Genomic DNA, 19,190 nt, shown 5'->3' with positions numbered 1-19,190 from the left:
TCTCATGCTCTAAAAGGAAGTTAAGAGACACTTGAATGCTGGTGAAATAATTATGCTAGAGTTCTTTTTTCTTTAAAAATTTTAGAAGGTGTATAAATAATATTGAGACTACCTTCATATTAGTGCTAGCAAAACACATTCAAAAATCATTATTATCTCATTAGTACATTATATTGTCTAATCTACATAAGCAGCATTGAAATGATGTATGATAAATCTCACATGGTATTTCAGCATGCTTTATTCTCCAAGAATATATGCAAAATTGGTCATTTTGTTAACATGACAATCTCACACTGTATGTTCCAGCTAAATAAACAGTTGCCATTTTTTAAAGACTTGCTTATTTGACAAGCAGAGTTACAGAAGGAGAGAGGGAGAGACAGAAAGAGAAAGGTCTTCCACCTTCTGGTTCACTGACCAAATGGCTGCAACTGGAGTTGGAACAATCCAAAGCCATGAGCCAGGAGCTTCCTCAAGGTGTCTCACATGAGAACAGAGGCCCAAGAACTTAGGCCATGTTCCACTGCTTTCTGAGGACATTAGTAGGGAGCTAGTCAGAAGTGGAGGGGCCGGCGCTGTGGTGTAGTGGGCTCAGCCTCTGCCTGTGGTGCTGGAATCCCATGTGGACACCGGTTCAAGTCCCAACTGCTCTTCTCCCAATCCAGCTCTCTGCTTTGGCCTGAGAAAGCAGTGGCACAGATTACAAATAGATTCTAAAGAACTTGATGTCACAGAAATTGGTGAGAGGGGGAAGTCACCAATTGTTGGTGAGCACAAAGTTTCCAATAGGTAAGACAAATATATTTTGAGATCTATTGCACAGTGCAGTGAGCATACTCTATACTGTTTATGTCAAAATAAATAAGTGCAAACTACAAATGTCTTTTCAGAAAATGATTATGAAATGATTTATTTGTGAACTAACTTGGTTAATCACTAAAGTATGTACACTATATCAAAACATCATATTGTACCCCATACCTGTTTATAATTATGATTTTAATTAAATATTATTTCAAAATTATATACCGAAAAGTGGAAATAATTTCCAGAAAAAATGTGAGAAGGTTTGCATTGTTTTATCCTTCCACAAGTTTCTTCAATGTGTGGCTTAATAGAAGGTGTCTGGAATCTCCTATTAGCTTCCACATTCAATTTGTTGTGAATTCATCCACCCGATAGCCTCCAGAAAGCTCAACTATACACCCATGAGAGTATGAAAGTGAAAAAGCTAAATAAAACTTAGTATTATTATGAAAAGAGTTTTGACCTTACAGACTCTGAAAAATCCCAGACTGCCCTGGAGGTCTCTAAACCATATTTTGAAAACTGCTAACCTAGGAAACAAGTTAAACAAAATATCCAACATTTGCTTCATATCTTCCTTAAGGCATTTGTTCTCCAGGACCAATGGGATTACAAGAAGGTTGTTTTCTTTCCATTAAACTTGATATAAATTGTAAAGATTCAAGCCTTAAGAGAAATGAAACTCAGCCCTGGTCATCAAATGGAAGAAGAGATCAAATTTAGTAAGTAGTCCAACTGACTAGTTCATTTAAGCAGTGATCTGTACTACAAGATGATTCTTCCTCAGAAATTTAGGACTATGATAACTAGAATAGGTACTAGTGCTTTTAATCGATAAACCATCTGAAGAAATGTTAATGTATACTGGCAGAAAACATGTCTGCAAGAGAAGAAACAAAAGTCTTTCAAACCATCAACAATTAATTAGTAACATAAAATAATCAGAGTAGGTACTGCAAGGATGTAGGTAATTTTTTATTCTCTTTATATTAATTGAGACAACAGAACCTGTTACAAAATCTGTCGCTTGTCCATTTAAAGTCTATAGAGAGTAGCTCCTGAGAGTTAAGATTCAGTGGGAATCTAAATAGTGTAGATAATGAGAGATCATCAATATTATTTAATTAGTCCTTCAATGGGTGATGATTGGCTGTCCACAGATTCAAGTACTCTGCTACGGCATGGCATGGAAATTATAGCTGTTCTCATTTTCATCAAGCATATTGATCCAATTCATTTCAGAATTTCTAATATTAGGTTTGAAATGGTAAATCTAAAAATAGAAATAATAAAATTTATCAAGTGGTAGATACTAAATCAAAATACTTAATGATGCTTTTGTATCAACCTTTTTTAACGTAGAAACAAAAACAGTAAAATTTTCTAAAATGACTGCGGTAGTAATGGATTTCTGACATTGTCAGGTAAACAGGCAGTTCGTTAGTGTTTCACACAGTTTGCAATATGACATCAGAATGATGGAAAACTTTAATTTCTGATTTAATAAAAATAGGAAGTCAATCCTTGTTAAAGACAAACATACCAGTTATTATTTTTGAAGGATTAGAGAAATGACATTTTAAAAGCAATTTATTTTTAGAAATAGAATAAATGCTTTATTTTATTGACACCCAAAACAATACCTAAACAAAATGAGACTTTAAATATATAACATTGAGAAAAAAGTATAAAACTCTCTTGCGGAGTTCTATTGTGTATATTAAATAAAAACATAAAACTTGGCAAATCATTTTCAATAAAGATATTCAAAGACATGACTATGCAACCAGGATCAATAAATTGATGCAAAATTAAAAAATAATAGAAGAAACATTTGCTAATAGTATGAATAATTTATGATATCGATTAACATAACTTTCAGGTTGAACTTTTAATACAAGGTTGATGTAACTTGATGAAATAAATGATTACTTGCATTATAGTTCGTTATACATATTTTATATTCACTTAGTCATTTTTATTCATGTAAAAGTAAAGAAATATATTACAAAGCAACTTAAATTATAATAGAAAATAAGTTTAGAACTTATGAAACTCAGATGAGTAAATCTTTTAAGCATGCCTTTGAAAGATTTTGTACTATGCATAGGGTTGTTAAAAGTAATGAGTAGGGGCTGACGCCGCAGCTCATTAGGCTAAACCTCTGCCTGCGGCACCCGCACCCCGGTTCTAGTCTTGGTCAGGGCACTGGATTCTGTCCCAGTTGCTAATCTTCCTGTCCAGCTCTCTGCTGTGGCCCAAGAGTGCAGTGGAGGATGGCCCAAATCCTTGGGCCCTGCACCCGCAGGGGAGACCAGGAGGAAGCACCTGGCTCCTGGCTTCGGATCAGCATGATGCACTGGCCGCAGCACGCCAGCCGGGGGTGAACCAACAGCAAAGGAAAATCTTTCTCTTTGTCTCTCTCTCTCACTGTCCACTCCGCCTGTCAAAAAAAAAAAAAAAAAAAAAAAAAAGTAATGAGTAGTTTCAATGTATTTCATCCTGCTTGTTATTTTATAACTATATCAAGTTCTTTCCTAATAAAATTTGTTTGACTACTTGTCTTGGATGCTTACTAATTTTCCACTTAGCTAAATTTTATGCAGTCTTTGAGAACTGATCATAATTTCTTCTAAGGGAAACCTTTCTTAAGATTCACATGACGTTCCAGTACTCCATAGTACTGTTACATACTTAAGAGCATAGTATTTTTTAAATAACATTTATCACACTTCAGCACAGTTACGGAATTACAAACCTATTTTTTATTTTATAAATATGAACATTTAAAAGATAATGATAATTTCTATTTATGGATTCTTTGTATTAATTTTATGTATTATATATTGCATGCTTATATTATCAGTAAGCATAAATTTGGAATGTGAAGAATTTTTAAAAATTAAAGTAATTAGTAGATAAAATTTATGGGATGAAATTATTAATGAATGAGTAAGCAAACAGTTCCCAATCATTAGATTATGTGACAGAATTTATCAATTAATAATATGATAAAATTTATCAAATATTTGTTTCACAATTAAAATCTGGCCTCCTCAAGGACAAGGGCATTGCCTTATTCGCACATGTACTTTTATGGTTCAATTACAGTTGTAAATAGCAGAAATTATACTTGGCAACCTTATTTAAGACACAAAAGTGCAAATTTCATAAATCTGTAGGGAAAACTGGGCCAAAATTCTGATTGTAAACAAGGAACAGTTTAGCTTTGTGGGTTAGAGCCGTAAGAATGAAGGGCCATATTTCAGAGCACACCATTAGATTCTAGCCCTTGCCTTCCTTTACTTTGGAAATAGGCACAAAGCTAGATTTTTGCTGTGAAATGTGGTTTGCTCACCCATGATTTAAAATTTCTTTTTAAGTTATTTCTGAGATAATAAGACAAAAAAGGCAGGCAGGCAGGCAGACAGACACATAGAGCTTCTTCCATTCCTTGGCTATAGTTCTGACCCAAAGCTTGGAGCCAGGAACTCAGTCCAGGTTTCCCATTTGGAAGGTAGAGGCCCAACTACTTATACTGTCATCTGCTAGCTCAAAAGGTCTGCATCTGCAGGAAGCTAGAATTGGGAGACAGAGCCGGGACCTTAACACAAGTACTCTTGGACACAGAAGTCTTAACCAGCATCTTAAATGGCATGCTAAATGTTCAGTTTGGACTTGTGATTTAATTCATTGGAAGTAAAGTGGAGAGAAACAAAATATTTAGTGGTACTTAGGTGTAATCATTACTGGGCCCAGCTGTACACATAAGTCTATTTTTCCAGGCTTTCCATTCTAACTAGCAGGGAACATAGAACAGTATATTGATCATTGGTTCAACTACTAAATTGCATCTTTCAAAAGTTTCCTTAAGTGCACAGGGATCAGACCCAAACAGGCATTCCTGTTCTAAAAGATGCACTAATTTTTATGACAGACTCATTGATGATATCCGTGTATTATTGATTGACTTTTAATTTCTATTAGTCTTTACTGGCTTCTCACTGTCAAGCAATATTATATAAAATACAAAATTATTGTAAGACTCTATTAATCTTTAAGTAATTTTTGAGGAAGAATATATTGTGAATGAAAATCTAAATAAAGAGAAAATTTCTGTCCCATTTTGGACAAATCATGGCTCTCGATGTGTTTAAAGTTTATAAGTTTATTTTTGTTTGTGATTTTTCCTTTTAGAAATTACTGCAACCCAAGTTCATTGTTGCTTTCCCAAACTTATTAATCAGTTAACTCACATTCACTGTCACAAGATGGATCCTCTTACAGGTTCCTTTTCTAGAATCTCATTTCCCAGGATAGCATTATACTGAGGGGGAGAGTCTTGAGAAAAGCAAGTGAATTGAGCTACAGAAATTAATAATCTACACTTTCCCCACAATCTTTATCTGTGGATAAACAGCTGGTGACCATTTTTAGCTCCATTGGAAGAGATGCCTGAGAAGGAAATCAACAAAGAGATGTGAGATGAAAGCATACGTATCTAATAACATTGCATAATCTCCTAGAACCAGATATACATGAAATTATGTTCAGTGTACCATTTTAAAATCATGACTTGATAAATTATATTTAGTACATATGCAATTGTGAGCTGCAATTGAAAGAATCATCCCTAAAATTTAATAAATTATAAATAATGTAGCAAATGATAAATCACTACTCTTTTCCTGGTGAGGTGTCATTTGGAAGTTTAGACAAGAATGCTCCCACAGGCAAAGTGAGGACTGAACAGTACTAGCACTGAACAGATTCCCAAGGAGAGCTTCACTGTTAAATCAGGGCATAACTTCCATCCTTGACACATTGAAAAGCGTGATGAGTCCCAAAGTAATCACTGAACACGTTTAGGAGATAGATGCTTGCAAGATCCAAAATGACTGAACAGGATGTAGCCACACTAACTTAAGCTGCTCTGGGATATGAAAAGAACAAAGGGTTGACCATGTTTCCAGGGACCTGACTGAAGCAAATATTCACCCAAGAACTGAAAAAACAGTGAAGACTCCGTGGGACAGAAGTAGAGAGGACAGGGATACCCTGCAACCAGCAGCGCACCAGCTGTGAGCTGCCAAGCTACCACAACAAGGCAGGAAGAAATCTCTGCACATTCTGCGCTCCCTGCTGTTTGCAGTTTTAGCTAAGAGGGAATTCCATAGTCACCCACTGACTTTTTCTTGCCTGGGGAGCTGATGGGATCTGAGTAACTACCAGGCTTGGAGCAAAGAAATCAACCTGCTTCTTCCCCTCCTTAACTCACATAGAGCACCATACTCCACAAATAAAAGTTGGCCTGTGGCCCCCTATCGTGCAATTACCAGTGTCAGAATGAGCATCAGGAAACGATGCAAACTATTCGAAAAGAAATGAGAGGATATGACAAGTAGCCAGTGTTACTGCTAATATTGCTCAAGGGAAAACCTTGAGGACCATAGGGACTTTTTTTGTGCACCCTGGAGTGCTAGCAGAGAGCAGAGTGCCAACCTAAAACAGGGAAGCAAGAACAAGCACATTGTTCCATGTTCATTGCATTTCAATTCACAATAGCTGACATGGAATCAAATCAGATGTCAAGGGGTTGGCACTGTGGCACAGTGGGTTAAAGCCCTGGCCTGAAGCGCCAGCATCCCATATGGGCACCGTTTCTAGTCCCGGTTGCTCCTCTTCTTATCCAGCTCTCTGCTATGGCCTGGGAAAGCAATAGAAGATGGTCCAAGTCCTTGGGCCCCTGAACCCACATGGGAGACCCAGAGGAAGCTCTTGGCTCCTGGCTTCAGATCAATGCAGCTCCGGCTGTTGCAGCCATCTGGGGAGTGAACCAATGGATGGGAGACCTATCTCTCTGTCTCTACCTCTCTCTCTAACTCTGTCTTTCAAATAAATAAAATAAATCTTCAAAAAAAATCAGATGTCCATCAACTAGTGACTGGATAAAAATTATGATATATATGTATAAACTATAGGCTACTACTCATATAAAAATAATTAATAAAATTCTGTCTTTTGCAACAAAATGGATACAACTGGAAACGATTATACTTAGTGAAATAAGCCAGTTCCAAAGAGACAGATATCATATGTTTCCCTGATCTGGGGTAACTAGTAGAGTACCAAAAACGTAATGCATTAGAGTGAAATAGACATGATTGTTTACAGCCCTTGTCTCTTCTGTTGAGGAAAAGTGTTTTTTTTGTTTGTTTGTTTTTTGTTTTTTAAAATATTATGTATTGAACTCTTTACTTAGTCTAGGTTTAACCTTATGAGTATTAAGTAAACTGAAAATAGATCTTTGTAAAAATTGAGTGGGAATAGGAGAGGGAAGAGGAGGAGGTGTTGGAGTTCCAATCGGAAATATCACTATGTTCCTAAATCTGCATATATGAAAAATATGACATTTTTATAACTTAAAGAAAATTAAAAAAAAAAATAAAAGCTCATTGCCTGGGCTGGTGCTGTGGCATAGGATGCTAAGCCTCTGCTTGTGGTGCTGGTATCCCAGATGGGCACCAGATGGAGTCTCAGATGCTGCTCTTCAGATCCATCTCTCTGCTAATGGCCTGGGGAGGCAGTGGAAGACAGCCCAAGTGTTAGGGCCCCTGCGTCCACATGTAAGACCTGGAATAAGCTCCTAACTCCTGGATCAGCTCAGCTCAGGCCACTGTAGCCTGTATGGAAGACCTCTCTCTGTTTCTTCCTCTTTCTGTCTGTAACTCTACCTCTCAAATAAGTAAAAATCTTAAAAAAAAATTGTCTGCTTCTCATCCCACCCACGAGGGCTTCCAGAGAAGAAGTACTATCTTTTTTTTTATTGTTTTTATTTGACAGGTAGAGTTGAGAGAGAGACAGAGAGAAAGGTCTTCCTTCCCTTGGTTCACTCCCCTAATGGCCACAGTAGCCGGCGCTGTGCCAACCCGAAGCCAGGAGCCAGGTGCTTCCTCCAGGTCTCCCATGTGGGTGCAGGGGCCCAAGCACTTGGGCCATCCTCCACTGCCCTCCTGGGCCACAGCAGAGAGCTGGACTGGAAGAGGAGCAACTGGGACTAGAATCCGGGGTGCCAGCGCCACAGGCAGAGGATTAGCTAAGTGAGCCACGCGCCGGCCAAAGAAGTACTATCTTAAAATACAATTTCAGGCTACCATGGCTCTCACACATGTGAGTAGGGTATTTTTTTCTGAGGGATAAATCTACATTCCCCACTGATTTTGAGTCTGGCCTGAAGGGCCTGAATGTGTGGGTGGAGTGTGTAGCCTCTTTGTACTCACCCTGGGCACTGATCACCTTGGTAGAGGGGAAGTGAGGCAGTGTTCACACCAGCCCATTATGATCTTACCCTCTCTGCTGCTGACAATAAAGGAGATCTACCACGCCGAATGTGGGTGTCACCCTGGACTTTTATACCATACCCAGACACTGACCAGGGCTCCCTGTCCCCACCCAGCTCATGCTTCTGAATATCCACTGAAGGAATACACATTAGAGTAAGCCAAGAAGGCATATTTTACATTTTTTTTCAAATCAGCATGGAGAAAAGTGCCTTTGTCATATCAATAGGTAAATATATAAGCTGTAAACTTGTGTTGATTTGTCTAGTATGCATATTGCATTTAGGATAGTATATCTATTAAATTCAACTTCAAAGTTGATTTATGATAATGCTATGTCATTATGTAAGTCAAATTATTGATTTTTTGTACAAATATCAGCTGTGAACCTTATTTCATGTATTTTATGGTGGCTCTGTTCTTTGCTGTTTCTAAAGGGACTCAGTCATGGATTTGTTGTGCTGTTTGGCAAGGAGAGGGGGGATGAATGGTTTTCAGTTGGGTCTTCCTACAATGGCCTTGTGGGAATTTTTCCAGTTGCTGAAGTTCGCAATTCTAATCGTATACCCAGGAACTAGGGAAATAACTGCATGATGAGTTCTGGGACCCACTGGACCTTCTGTGAAGTCAATTCAAATCAAAATACATTTATCACCTGCATTTCTGGCTGTCACACTGAATGCTGCACTATAGTGCTTCTAGGTCCTTAGAGATTAAATGTCACATAGGGGTCTAGAAGCTTCATGCAAGTTGGAGATTTCCCTTTTCACAGTAAATGGCTACATATATGCACAGTGGATGGTAAGAAAATATATACTATGGATTTTGGAGATTGTAATTGGAGCTCTGCTTTTCTTTCATTCAAAATGTCATTCGTTTAAAAATAGATTCTAGAAAATAGATGAGGTCAGTGTTATCCAATAGAAAATTGGGTATATTAGCAATTGAATGGAGTATAATACCAGGTTAATTTTTTTCATTGGATCCAAAAGGTAGTCTTTAAAGATTTTATTATATAAATAAAGTAAGACTTTGATTTATTATCCTCAGAATTTTTTTGTGTGTTCTTTTCCAGTAGTTTCTGAGATCCATCTGCTTGACAAGGACCCAGGTATTCAAAACTGTAGTCACATAAACAAGCAGATGGGAGTTGGCAGAAATGCAGAGTCTGAGACCGCATCCCACACTCAATCTGAGTCAACACTTTATCTTTATAATCAGATGATTCACTTATCCATTAAGCAAATGAGCAGCACCATTGTGTTGGGGATTATTTCCTGGCCAATTAATACTTATTCTCATATATATTCCTTCTTTACATTGGATGCTTGTTTTGTGATTTGGTCTGGGTAATATTGAGCTTCTTGCTAATTTCAAGGTCATATTTCACTTGCACCTCTTTCCATTAGTTCTCCAAGTCTAGAGAAAGCATATAGAATCTGTGGTTACTTTAGAATCCTGCTATTTCATGGCAGGAGAGAAGCAAAACCACAGGAACTCTGTGGAAACATGTATGAGGGAGTGAGTGAAAAGAAGGTTATATAAAAACACTAATTTTTGTCATCTGTATTGTATTAAGAGACTTTCTGGCCCTTCATTGTTATAAAGAATCAGAATTTGACTCATATTTTTATATGCTCAGTTCTAGTTAAATTTTATTTCATTCTCCTTACCCATGTACTCCAAAATCTATTCCTGCATTTTTTCCTAAATTTTCCTGTACACAACTTAGTACTTCTTTGTAATTCTATTTGAGTATAATATGAACCTTCTCTATATTAATTGCACATCATACCATCAAGCTGGGTCTACAGTTTCAATCAGTGAGTTATAGAACAATATAATATGTTATCACATTCATCTGCAAAGAAAAATAACTATCTTCTCTAGAAAATTGGGAAACATAGAAAAATATTCAAACATATTGGGGATTTTAATCAGATAACTTTTCAAATCCCTCAGTTTCCCAGTTGCATTTTTCATATTTCTTCATCCTCTTGCAATGAATGTACTGCACATAAAAGACATGATCATATCATTATCCAGCTAAAGCTAAAATTCAGCATCACAAAGATTGAATTTTGAGCTTAATTTTGAGCACTCAGATACAAATGGTAAAGAATTATCTTGTCAAGAACTTTTGCATATCACTTAGTGTCTTAAATGGAATTTTGTTTTTGCATTTTATATGATTGGTGCTTATTGAGGTAGCCATTCTAACCTCTAGTACTAGCATTCATTCCCTGTTAATTCATTTGAGAAAGTAACTGCTGAGCGCAAGAGAATTTTTCCCAAATAACTAAAAAAGTTTCTAGGAAATAGAATTCAATAATTATGTTTCAGTGCAAAAAATTAAAGCGCATGGATCTCCAGAAAAGTTCATAGAAAGTGTATATTATGAGAATAAAACTATGCATGAAAACATTGTCATAACAAAATGAATTTATTTGTGAATTCTATTTGGCAAGAAGTGTTTGAAGTACCCTTATCTTTGGTGGTAAACGAATGTTCAGATTATATCTCATATTCCCTGACTTTATTCACATATTAATTGTGCTGATAATGTTCTAGTCATGCTCAGTCACCTCTTACATTCAAGAAATGTTTTTAGTGCACACAAACTACATGCTAGATACTATTTTAAGCGTTCAGAATCTATCAGTAGTTGGATTCCTTTACTAGGAACACAGAAACTAGTCACAAGGAACAAAGCTCTAATTAAATAAGTAGATAAAGAAAACATTAAAGGAATATTACAAATTGTCAGAAGATAAAATACACCATAAAGCACTACAGATTTGGTGAGCTGGAGGAAATGTTTGCAATGAAATGAGGTAAATTGTTTGCTGCTGGAGCTATTACCTCACGACTCAGCAACATCTACTTTGTTTCTTGTCTACTTCTTCTGAGGAAAATTAACGTTTGTTTAATTATAAAAATTACTCATTTGTCTGATACATACATATTGGCTAACATTCTGAATTTGTACTTACATACAGAATTTCTCAAAAAAATCATTCTATGGCTGAATGAATGATTATAAGATATTTTAAGATAAAACAATGTAATCATATTTGAGTACATTGAAAAGCTGGTGTTGTTTGCACTGCATTTCAAAGCTGCTGCCTGGGATGCCAGCAGCCTATGTGAGTACCAGTTTATCTCTGCTGCTCCAGTTCTGATTCAGCTCCCTGCTGATGAGTCTGGAAAGGCAGCGAGAATGGCCCATGTATTTGAGTCCCTACCACCCACATGGCAGACCTGGATGGAGTTCCAGGCTCCTGACTATCACCTGGCTCAGACCTGGCATTGCAGCCAGTAACAAGGGGCATGAGGCAGCAGATGGAAGATTTTCTCTCTCTCTCTCTCTCTCTCTCTCTCTCTCTCTCTCTCTCTCCATGTCTTTGTCTGGTCTTCTCTCTCTGTCACTCGGCCTTTCAAGTAAATAAATAAAGCAATTAAAAAATTAGGTTTCAATAACCCATAAGATTTAAAAAAAGAAGATTTTTAAAAAAGGAGATTTACTTACTTGAAAGGCCAAGTGACAGAGAAAAAGAGAGGGAGAGTGAACTCTTCCATTTGGCCATTCACTCTCCATATTACTGTAATGGCTGGGACCGGGTCAGGCCAAAGCCAGGATCTGAGACCTTCTGTGTATCACACAGGAGTGGCAGGGACCTATGTGCTGGAGTCATGTTTTGCTGACTTCACAGGCACATTGGCCAAAAGCTAGATCTGAAGCAGGGCAGCTGGGACGTCAATCAACCTCTGACATAGTATGTTGGTGTCCCAAGAGGCAGTTTGATCCCTTGCCCTACAACATAGGCCTCTTCTTTTTATTTTTAGTGTTCTTACTGGAAAATATTCCTTATTTTCCATAAGAGAGATTGATCCTTTTTCATGCTTTTGATGCATTTTGATGGGTACATTTTAAGCTATTAATTGATTTTCTCACTATTATTCTCTTCATTTAATTATATTAATAACTTTCTTGAATTTAATTTATAAAGTGTACATTTTGATACTAATGTTGTAATAATAGAAATGGCCAAATTGTCAAAATATACTCAAGAGGTATCACTGATCCTACTCAGTGCCTATCTCCAGGAATGATTAGCATCCTAAAGCAAACATCAGAAATATATCAAATATTGCTTGCTTAGAATACCAATGTCCTATGCAGTTTCCAAAATTCATCTTTTTTCTGTTTGAAGACTCTTCTTTGTTTCTGATTAAAAGGAGAGATTTCAGCAATGGATGAAAAGCTAATACAAATGAAATCATTTGGTTTGACCCCATTTGATAGTAGGCTAATTACAAAGTGACTAAGTTATTACTCTTTGCTATAATACTCTGTCACTTAAATTCATAAAGTTCACGTTTGTTTGAGTTTTCAACAAGTTATTGAGACAGACCAACTATATAATGGTACATATATTTTGTACATAGACATTTTTGAAACTGTTTGCTGTTAAAGATAATTAATACATGAAGAAACTGATCTTGTTAGTATTATTGACTTGTTAGGAGGTGAATAACTTAGTTACCCAAGTTATTTATTCCCTCAGTCATCTATCTTCCTAAAATAAAGGAGTCCTCAACATCTACCTGACCTCAATCAATATTTCCATGCCACATATTTCTCAGTTTTTTGATAACCTGTTTTACAAGGTATTCTATGATCACTAATACTACATATTAAGCTACGGATCCTCTGTTGATGTCTAGAGTTTTGATATCCGATAGAGAATGGTGATTACTTGTGTGAAATGTGTCAGTTGCGATCATAGCCCTTCATCACAAATATTGTCATGTTCTTTAACCACTGGATTATTCTTCTACCATCATCAGCATTCTGAGACTTTATACAGGTAGTGATAAAGAGGTCTAATCCTTATTTTTTTCCTAAATCCAATATGACTTTTTAAGCCTGACTTATTATTTTACCACAGGTATCAAATCTACTGGCGGCTACAAAACAGAATCCTGAATAATTTTCTAATTTTTATGATAATGAGCTAAATGTGTTTATTTTCACTTAATTTTACTAATACATGTGTGTATATATGTATACACCCATATATAACCACATTTGCTAAAATACCATTTGACCCATCATATGTTTGTTAAATTGCAGTACCATTTCCTATTGTTCAGTCCCAAAACATTGTATTTCCCATCCCTCTTCAGTGATAGGAGGTGTATGAGGAGGGTATTATTCAGTAAATTATTTATTCCATTGATTTGTGCTCATAATTGTACTACAGGTACAGCACAGGATTTTAGCAACAAGATTCTCCAAGTTTTATTATGAAATACCTATGTTTCAATCATTAAGACAGATTATGTTGGTAATTTATTTATTCTATCCAATCACAAAACGTTTCCCACTTTCCTAGGGTGCCCATGTCACTAGAAAAAAAATGAAGCCACACTCTCCGGTGGCAATCTTGCCATATATGTACTCAGAAGAATATAGGCCACTAGCACTGATTTAAACGAATAGTTAAATGAATATATTCACCAGACTCAACAGAATATACTCACAGAAGCTCTTAATTTAAATGGAAGTCATGTAGCATGTGAAGACAATGGAAGGAAGCATCAGAGATGAGGTTATTTTATTTATTTATTTATTTATTTATTTATTTATTTATTGACAGGCAGAGTTAGACAGTGAGAGGGAGAGAAAGACAGAGAGAGAAAGGTCTTCTTTTTCCATTGGTTCACCTTCCCAAAATGACTGCTACAGCCGGCGTGCTGCACTGATCTGAAGCCAGGAACCAAGTGCTTCCTCCTGGTCTCCCATGCGGGTACAGGGCCCAAGCACTTGGGCCATCCTCCACTGCCTCTCTCTCACTGTCCACTCTGCCTGTCAAAAAAAAATTATGGTGTATAATCTGAAATGTCCCATCAGTGGTAGCACAAATTTAAGTACAACTCAATCTAAGTGTCCCCTGAGACATCTAACAAGACCAAATTAGAGTCCTTAGCATTATGTTGCTTCCACCATGCCAACTTTCAGACCACTGTACTGGAGGCTATGCTAGTTATGGAAAAGCTTATTTGGAGCTATTATTTCCATAATCACATATCATATTTTTAAAAATATAAATCAAGCTCTGATATATTGGGATATATTGGGAAAGTACAACAGCCCTTTGCTTGCCATTATACCCAGCTATCTGTCTTAGTAGACTTCGTCACAGCCTCAGCAAATAAATTTATTTCAGTGAGAATATTTATCTTAGTATACCTGAAAAAAAAATAAAATAATGGGGATTGTCTTTGAGATACAGCAGGTTAAGCTATTGTCTGAGACACTGGCACCACCTATGAGCAAAAATTCGAGTTCTAGCTGCCACATTTTGGATCCCGCTCCCTGCTCATGAGACTGGGAAGACAGCAGAAGATGTCTCCAATGCTTGGGGCTCCCACTACCCATGTGGGAGACTCAGATGGAGTTCCCGGCTCCTGACCCAACCCCAGTCTATAGAGCATATATAAAATACTAAAAGGTATTTAAAAAAACAAATAGGTGTTGAGCTATTTCAGTATATATAACTACTTTACTTTTAAATATTTATTTATTTGAAAGAACTACGTGGTAAAAAGAGAGAGAGAAAGAGAGAGAGAGAATCTTCCATCTGCTGGTTCCCCAAATGGTCCAAGGCCAGAGATGACCCAGGACAAAGACAAGAGCCAGGACCTTCATTTGGTTCTCCCACATGGATACAAGGACCCAATCACTTGAGCCTGTTTCCACCGCTTTTCCAGGCCGTTAGCAGGGAGCTGGATCAGGACACAAAGCAGCTGCCACAGGGGATGTCTACATCGCAGGTAGCAGCTTTACTGGCTACTCCAAGACACTGGCCCAGGATTTATAACTGGTTTGACATCAGTGAAGGCATTGTGACCAGGCTGATGCAATCTCAGTAAAAAAAAATTTTGTAGTAAATAAGATCTTGGAAAGGTGTTAACTTGTAACTACCCTGCCACAATCAGATGCTGAGGTTCATAAGGAAAAAAAAATAATGTGGTTTTTCAGCAAAAATTAGTTTTGATGATTGTATAACAGTAGGACGACTTTTAAGCATGAATGAGCTGCCTTGTCCATGCAGCCTCTCTAATCTCAGGAAATGAGCTAACCCCAATTCTGCAATGGAAGAGGTTGACGAATGCAGTACTCACACTACTGACCTGGTATTATAAGCACCCAAATGTGAGGGCAACATGCCACAGTTTCTGGACTGGGATCTCCAAACATTGCTGACTACTGTGGTGGCCCATACCTGCGACATCTCAGCTAGTGAGTTCAACAGATGGAGTTCACCAGTCTCAGCACCTACCATATTTACTGTGCACACTAACCAATCTGGAATGCTCACTGGAACCTTAACTAAAGCAGTGTACCTAAGACTCTAACACTCTCTCTCTTCTCTGTCTAGACATTTGACAACACTTCACAGACTGTGTGATGGCATGTGTAACACCTTGATGTGGCCAAAAACTTAGCATAATATCACATTCTGTGTTGAAATGTGTGAGTAGATACTCTTCTTGGAGGATTAAAGAATGAGTTTACACTAGGAAACAAACAAATACTGTGGTAACTTTAGGCTAGCATTGGGATGCTGCCCTTTGTGGAGACTCCAGCCTGGCCATCTAAGGAGTTCCATGTGGGTTATTATTCCCTCGTGTTTATAAGAAATACTACACCCATAGATGTGCTTGTCAGTGCTTGTGATATCTGGCCATTGCAGTTACTTGGCAAGTGAAACATTGAATGGAAGATTTCTCTCACTTCCTCTCTCTCTCTCCCCCTCTTTGTCTCTCTCCTCCCTTCTCCCATAGCAACAGAAAAAATCTGCAATGTGTAAGTCATAAGGTATCTTGAGTTGACTATTGTTCCGTTAATTCATCAAGAGGTGATGAGTCTTATCTTTCCCCCAGGGGATCCAGGCATAGACCCTATGCAGAGCTACACAAGCTTGCTTCCTTCCTGCTAGGTGACTCTCCTAGAATTAGAGACATCTATTTGCATCAAATATGATGGAGAAAATTTACAGTATGATTATTCTTGAAAGTAATATTATTGCATGCTTCCCAAGCATGATAAATCACCCATGAACCCTTTCGCTTTGCCATTTTGCTTTTATCACTTGCTTATCATATGCTACTCTTTCCAATTTATGGTGCTTTCTTTTTTCTTTAATTTTTCATGGTTGGTTTGACTTTTCTAGGCTATGCTGTTAGTACATTAGCACATGTACTAACATCAGTTCCCAGAAAGATATAACATGATTTAGCAGTTATAGGATTATTTAGAGTTATAGAATTACATCTTCTGCTTTGTAAATATCTACATTCAGTTAATCCTAATATAGTTATATAGGGTAAATTTTTTGCTCATTGTGATGTTCCTTAGGAAAAATAGACACAAATATCTTATGTTTGCCTTTGTGCGTTGACAGCCCTCTCTAGCAATGTATGCAATCACAACCAGTTTCAGGGAAACCAGCTCAAGAAAGACTGGAGAAAAACATGCGAGATGGTACAAGCACAAAATTATGTGCAGCAACATCCTTCAAGCCCCATTTCAACGTGATCACCTGAAGACATTTTACAGAAGAGTTTCCACACATGTCATCTCCTTCTTTATTCAGTGTGAACTGGTACTTCTAATCAACTTGCCCAACTTTCCCCCAAATTTTCCCACCTATTAAGAGTAGATATTTTCATTATCCATATCAACTTTCTATGTGACTTCTGTTCTTGGAGTGAGAAGCAATGTGATATGTCCATGTAAAACAATGCTTTCATGCTGTTTTGTATGTCAGTTGCAATGAAATGGTAAAGTAAACCAAGTAAAATTATGCAGTGACATGCTTTAATGGATGAAATATATTAAGTAGACCAAGATGATAAGCAATTTAAAATTTCCTAACTTTACCTATATTCTTTATGGTTTCTTCCGACATTTGATAAGTGAAGCCTGTATAAAATCACTGAGAATTCCAGTACAGATATTCTCTGAAGTCTATTTTCAAGGTCTATTTTTAGTATTTTGATTCAATTCAACATCCTGTACATTCTATAACAAGATTTCAAGATAAAGGATTTATTTAAAAAAAAAAAAAGAAAAGAAAAACTATCTTATTATCTTGGTGTCATTTGCCTGACCTTTTCACATCTCCACAATATCACTGAATGGAAGCAAGATTATAAAAACAACCAAATACTTCTCTGAGGATACAGATATAATATATCCTACTTCCCTACACAAATAGCCTGCAACTCTGCCCAGTGTAGAATTTTGACTTTACTTTTTTTTTTTTTCTGGAAGGTTGTTATGATCTGTAGAGTACATCAAAGCCAGTTGCACAAAGAGAGACAAACCTCCATCTGGGAACTCCCATCAGAGAATCAGGCAGCTTGTTTTGTCTTGGCTAGGAGATGATTACAGGATTCAAAAATAGAACAATGAGCAGGGAGATCCTTACAGAGAGAAACTTGTGACCCTTCAGGCAATCTTTTCTCTATGTGGTAAATTCACCTTGATCTCCTTGTTCATTATCTTAAATACAACATATTCATTTTGTCAATGTGTTCTCCTGAGTAGCAACTTCTTTATTTGAATGTTTCTCTTAAATTACTCAAAGTGTTCCATGTGTTTATTACCTATCTAAGAACTGTTGTAAGTACTTCAATAGTGAGGACATTTTCGATAAATGTTCAATGAAAAACTCACAATTGCCCTTCAAAGGACTATAATGAATGGCTGCATTAGGCATTTTTTGAATCTAAAATCCCAGTGGTGCGTGCTGAGCCAGAGTGTTCATTTTCTGCCTAAAGCTCCTGTTGCGCTTTCTAGTTGCAGTCACTGTTGAAAGCACCTGAGTAGTCAGATCATAAGATACCAGTGGGAATGCCTGGGCCATAAACCTTTGTGAAACGTTTATTGTTGCATTCTGCTTGAAGTCTCATTCCAATTCTCTTTTATTTCTGGCTAACTTGTGAATGAATTGGGGATCAGATATGTGCATAAGTATGCAATGTGATTTTGTCCAAACACAAATAGACTCATCAATTCCCAACTTCCTGTATATGGTATTGTCAGTATGAAACAATTTATTTCTCAAAGTTCAATACATGTGGGCCGGCGCCGTGGATCAATAGGCTAATCCTCTGCCTGCGGCACTGGCACTCCAGGTTCTAGTCCCGGACAGTGCACCAGATTCTGTATTGGTTGCTCCTCTTCCAGTCCAGCTCTCTGCTGTGGCCCAGGAAGGCGGTGGAGGATAGCCCAGGTTCTTGGGCCCTGCACCCGCATGGGAGATTAGGAGGAAGCACCTGGCTCTTGGCTTTGTATTGGCACAGCGCGCCGGCCATAGCAGCCATTTGGAGGATGAAACAACGGAAGGAAGACCTTTCTCTCTGTCTCTCTCTCTCTCACTGTCTAACTCTGCCTGTCAAAATATAAAAATAAAAAAAAGTTCAATACATGTTCTTGGTTACTCCTGTCCTTGTGGTTGACAAACATTTTATAAACTTGGTAGTACCTTGAATTTAACAGGGTATGCATGCCACTTATTCATTATTGACCATATGAATGACTAAATTCTTAAATTTCTGTTCTTTTCTCTAAGGAATTTTTATATCTGCATTTCTACACTGTATTAATCAGAATCTACAGACGTTTTCATTATTGTAATTAAAATATCCAAAAGGATCAGCCTACCAGGAAGTAGATTTATTTAACCTTACAATTTGGAGATTCTCAATCCAGGATCAGGCTGTCCTGTACAGTCTGACTTCTGGTAGAGACTGAAAATGGTGAGTATATGTTGAGGAATGACCATGTTGTGATCCAGGGAGGAAAGATATGAGAGGATACACTTACATAGCCAGAACTACATTCTGAGGGCAGCTCCCAATGACCTAAAGATCTAATTACATTTAGCTCCTGGCTATATTCTGTCAAGTTTAAACCCTAAATTCATCAATAATTCACATCAACCCATAACCATTAATTTAAGA

The sequence above is a fragment of the Oryctolagus cuniculus genome, chromosome 5 (assembly GCF_964237555.1).
Source record: "Oryctolagus cuniculus chromosome 5, mOryCun1.1, whole genome shotgun sequence".
In the NCBI taxonomy this organism is placed as follows: domain Eukaryota; kingdom Metazoa; phylum Chordata; class Mammalia; order Lagomorpha; family Leporidae; genus Oryctolagus; species Oryctolagus cuniculus.
Note: the sequence above shows the minus strand (reverse complement) of the source record.